The sequence below is a fragment of the Eucyclogobius newberryi genome, unplaced genomic scaffold, assembly GCF_026437365.1.
Source record: "Eucyclogobius newberryi isolate DKJ021-1_F unplaced genomic scaffold, fEucNew1.0.hap1 SCAF_7, whole genome shotgun sequence".
NCBI classification, from domain to species: Eukaryota; Metazoa; Chordata; class Actinopteri; order Gobiiformes; family Gobiidae; genus Eucyclogobius; species Eucyclogobius newberryi.
This window is the reverse complement of record NW_027316389.1, coordinates 32,171,618-32,177,209: the sequence shown is the minus strand read 5'-3', so window position 1 is coordinate 32,177,209 and position 5,592 is coordinate 32,171,618.

The following is a 5,592-nucleotide window of genomic DNA, read 5'->3' as shown; positions in this document are numbered from 1 at the left end:
TCCTGTATTGTCCTGAAACTGAGGCTCAAGTGTTCAGAAAATTCTTCTTTTCACCTACATAAAAAGACTCTGAGTGATACATGTAGGGCTCTAAAATAGTTTCCACTTTTCAAAAATAAAATAGCTTGTTACAGTGAAATGTCACTGTGAAGAGACAGGATTATCTGTTCTGCAGTTTTGTACAGGAAGTCAATGGAGAGATTTCTTTGGTGAACAAAATGTAAAATGATGATCTGATTATGCTATAGTTCAATACCAAGTATCTGAAGAAAAGCGTAATATATCTCTTTTAAAGCTGAGGACGCCCGGCTGAGGCAGGACACCTGTGCTTTGAGCCGCTCCAGGACACCTGCCGTCTTCAGCACTTTGACTTTCTCCCATCACCACCTCAGAGGTCACAGACAGGACGGGGAGGGAGGGGTGAGGGGGGGTGAGGAGGGAGGAGTGCAGGGGGAGGGGTAGGAATACAGATTTGACCCTGGTCTTAAAGGAGACATAGTATCCTTAGTATTTACATTTTGCTCATTGTAAACTGCGACATTGATCCAAAACGGATTAATAATAGAAACGGGTGCATTGACTTCCTGTACAAAACAGCAGAATGGATAAGCCCCGCCTCTTCAGAGCGACATTTCACCTTAACAAGAAGCGGATTGTCATTTAGGTGTTTTTATTTTTATAAGTGGCTACGTGACATGTTCGAACACTTTAAGTGCCTCTCAGAGCCTTCATATCACAACTAAGTACAGGGATGTGGGCGGGGATAGGGGGAAGATGAAAACAAGACATTTCTGAGCACTCGAGCCTCAGTTGCAGAACAATACAGGAATTTCAAAATACAAATTTGAGTAAACTAATGATGAGGAAACACTTTTGTAACAAGATTAAACATACATTCATTGGCTTTACATAGTATGTCCCCTTTAATGTGTGAGTGAGGCCTCGTCACACACGTTTAACTCCGAGCTGACATTATACGTGTATCACATTGTATTTTCTATAGACATTACTTTTTGGTACGTAACATTTTGGCTTTATAGTCATTTTCTTTGGTACGAAAAAAGTGTCTTGCTCAAAGACAGAACAAGTTTGCTGATGCGTGAGGTTTGATCCAGCCTATGGGCGGAGCAGGGTTAGTGGGCTCAAGCCTCGGATGGTTTTCCATTAGCTCCGAATCTTTTTGAGTTTTAAAAAAGGAGAAATTTGGTTATTTGCTAAATATAACAAAATCCCTAAACCAATAAATTATTTAACTACAGAAATGTGCTGCTTCTCTGTCTTAATTTAATCATACAATACAACAAACACAGAGAACACAGAAGTTTAGCTTAGTGAAACAATAGGTTGGGGTGAGGTTTACCTGGGTTTGACACTGACTTTAATTGAATAATTTAGTTCTTTTCATCTTAAAGGTTAAAGTTTTTAACCTTAAAGTCATAGATTGCACCCGTCTGTAGTGTTTGTTACAGCGCGTTCTATTCCACAGCAGCAGTTTCATGTGAAAACGTGTCATTTTGTGCAGAGCTGAATCTGACCTCCTCTGCGCTCTCTGCTCTGAGCACTGATTGGCTGCTCTGGCTGTCCATCATGTTCGCTCTTCTGTATCTCTGATGGAATGCTGGCTCTCTTTACCTGTTGTTTTATTCATAGAACTGGTGTATGATTGGCTGCATGTAGAAAGTGGGCGGGAGTGTAGCAAGTGCACAATGTTTTCGGCAGACGCAGCACATCATGCGGTCTGAACATGGAGCTGACAAAAAGGCCTTCTCTACATCATTTAAAGGAATAATAGATTTCCTCGTGGCGTGGACAGCCGGGCAGTTCATTCACATGTCAATCATAGGATGCACCTACTGCACACCTGCAGCCTCGTCCCCAGAATAGCAGCACGTTTCCCTGGCTGCGCATGCGTGGTTGATATGTCGGTGTGTGTTTAGCGAGATCCTTCAGTGTACAGTACAAAATAATTACAGAAAAAGACTGTGTTCGAGCTCAAAAGAGACGGAAATATGCGAGAAGAGAGATGCGATGCGATCTGTCGCACTAATAAACAAACGCACGTGTAGCAGCGGAGCTTGTCGGGGGTGAGTGTGCACATGCGCACTTTTTAAAAAGAAACTAACAGTCGCTTGAGTTCTCAAATCGGGGAAAAATCCTCTATTATTCCTTTAACCCACCTTTTTCAAAAAGTGTAGGGCATAAATAAGGAGCAGATGGACTGGAAAAAAGAGGAATTTAGAACATACGCTAAAAAACAAAGTAAGTAAAGTTTCTCTTAGAATAGACAACAAGATTAAAACAACATGATCGTTCAAACAATGAATTCATTGTAGTTGTCAGTGCAGCAGTGGCTCAGAGGGTTTATTCATCTACAAAGCTAAAGCAGAACAACCACAGAACAATCAGGAGCTAAAGGTAAGACTGACCTTTACTTTCCACAAAGATTATACAAACTAAATGATATTTGAAGGAGCAGTGCAAGAAACACATATGTTTAAATCATTTATCAATCATGAAGTAAGAGACTGTTAGTTCAAACTAAATTTTACACAAGTAAAAGGGTTAAATATTACCACCTCTGCTGTTTTCACAATGCAAAAATACTTCCCTGTGTGTACAGGAAGTACAGTAAAACCACATCATATCGGCCTGAATGAACAATACTCATGATGTTTAGAATGTCTGGCTCCGCCTCTGATCCCGCCTCCCTCCAGAATATTAACACTAATGTGGGGAAAAGGTGCAAACATTTCCTCTTCTAAACCTGTAAAGACTGAAAACCTGCTGTCAGCTGTTTGTGGGCCAGAGACTGATATGTCAGATATCAGATTTATACAGAATCTACTTGATGGTACAGAATATATATGTGCTGAACATGAGACAGGAGGATTATATTAGTGATGATGGGAACTGTCCTGACGTCATGACCGGCACACTGGCCTTTACATTCACTCACTTTAGCTTCTATGTGACACAGACGTGCTTTAGATCATGTTTGTCTCAATAATATCTCACTGGCTCCTTTGGAATCATTAAAACATAATCATAATCATAATCAATCATTAAACATAAAGAAAGTGTGGATAGTAAAACATTTTCTTTAAATAATTACTTCTAGCTGTAAACTTTTTTGTTTGAACTGTAAGACTGACAGAAGCAGTTTCACAGATCTTTATGGACCTCGGTGTATTATACACAGCATAAAGAACATTAACATTAACACTAGAGGGTTTAGTCTCCCTATTGCTGTGTATAAGTCTTATTTTCTTACATTGTTCGGAAACCATCAAATGTAATGGTTAAGGTCAGGATTTATTTGAGGATTATGTTTATATTTATTAATCAATCATTTGGTTAAGATAATATATTATTTCACAGTAAGTGTAAAATTAGAGTTTGGTTTCGGAATTATTGATTTAGTTAAGACATGGGACACGAAATGCTAGTGCCCACCCTGGACAATATGACAAACATTAGGGAAGTCCCCATAATGTATACGTAATGCATATAATGTGTACGTACGTCATCCCATAGTTTTAATGAACCTGCCCTGCACCATATCATCCATCCATCCATTTTCTACCGCTTATTCCCTTTCGGGGTCGCGGGTGACTGGAGCCTATCCCAGTGACTTCGGGCCTTAGGCGGGGTACATCCTGGACAGTGGCCAACTTGTCGCAGACCATTCCACTTTGTCAGAGCTGCACAGTGACACGCAGGCGCTTTGGTACGGTCTCTCTCCAGCCTGACACCCTTCACTGGCCTGACTATATATAACTGCACATAGCCAGCGCCTGCATGTGTGTGTGTGTGTTTGTGTGTGTCTGTGTGTGTGTGTGTGTGTGTGTGTGTGTGTCTCTCTGCCTGCATGTGTGTGTGTGTGTTTGTGTGTGTCTGTGTGTGTGTGTGTGTGTGTGTGTGTCTCTCTGCCTGTGTGTGTGTGTGTGTGTCTGTGTGTGTGTGTGTGTGTGTCTGTGTGTGTGTGTGTCTCTGTGTGTGTGTGTGTGTGTGTGTGTCTCTCTGCCTGTGTGTGTGTGTCTCTGCATGTGTGTGTGTGTGTGTGTGTGTGTGTGTGTCTGTGTGTGTGTGTGTGTGTCTCTCTGCCTGTGTGTGTGTGTGTGTGTGTGTGTGTCTGTGTGTGTGTGTGTCTCTGCCTGTGTGTGTGTGTGTGTGTGTGTGTGTCTCTGCCTGTGTGTGTGTGTGTGTGTCTCTGCCTGTGTGTGTGTGTGTGTGTGTGTGTCTCTGCCTGTGTGTGTGTGTGTGTGTCTCTGCCTGTGTGTGTGTGTGTGTGTGTCTCTGCCTGTGTGTGTGTCTCTGCCTGTGTGTGTGTGTGTGTGTGTCTCTGCCTGTGTGTGTGTGTGTGTGTGTGTGTGTCTCTGCCTGTGTGTGTGTGTGTGTGTGTGTGTGTGTCTCTGCCTGTGTGTGTGTGTGTGTGTGTGTGTGTCTCTGCCTGTGTGTGTGTGTGTGTGTGTGTGTGTGTGTTTGTGTGTGTGTGTGTCTCTGCCTGTGTGTGTGTGTGTGTGTGTGTGTGTGTGTGTGTCTCTGCCTGTGTGTGTGTGTGTGTGTGTGTGTCTCTGCCTGTGTGTGTGTGTGTGTGTGTCTCTGCCTGTGTGTGTGTGTGTGTGTGTCTCTGCCTGTGTGTGTGTGTGTGTCTCTGCCTGTGTGTGTGTGTGTGTGTGTGTGTGTGTGTCTCTGCCTGTGTGTGTGTGTGTGTGTGTGTGTCTCTGCCTGTGTGTGTGTGTGTGTGTCTCTGCCTGTGTGTGTGTGTGTGTCTCTGCCTGTGTGTGTGTGTGTGTGTGTGTGACAGACACACCGCTCGTTATATCAGGCTAAAATTATAGCATGTGAAACTTTGACAAAACCTGTAATGCAAATGTTGTGGAATTTCCTCTTTTCCTGATGCAAAGCGACAGTGTTTGTTTATTACAGGACTGACTGATGTACTGATGGAAACCTTCTATACCATTCGTTTTAATAAGGCAGCTACATTAAACATTTGGATGAATGTAGACAGCACAGACAAATGTTTTTTGTTACATTTGCCAACAACGAGTAAAAAGAGTCAATATTTTACTTAGAACAAAAATGTCTTAAAAGTTTAACAAAAATGTGTCAAACTTTGTGGCCAGCTATGTTTTTGGTGCAATATTGTCCAGCACAAAGTTTGAGAAAAGCTTATGTGACTGCCATGTATGCTAATTTAGACTTTGGACAAGTTTGGATTTTCCTCAATAACACATTCAATAATTGTAAATATGTTCTATCTAGAAGCCTTCAGTGGCCATATTGTATAATAATAATGTCAAAAATCTAAAAAGTCTCAGTTTACAATAAAAAATAATCGTTTGACGTTGAAACTCCTTTACTATAAACCATTTGACCTTTGCGTAATTACCATTCTTTTTGATACTCATGTCACTATCGATATATATATCACCTGGATTCAACTAATCAAACCCAGCAGGTCGTCTCCTGCTGCAGGTGACGATCTTTCAGCCGCAACACGGTATTTAAACCCGACCGATGCAGTGAGCGGCTTCTCATTTCTGAAACCGCCATGTGGAAAGACAAATCCCGCAGTCATGGAGAAGA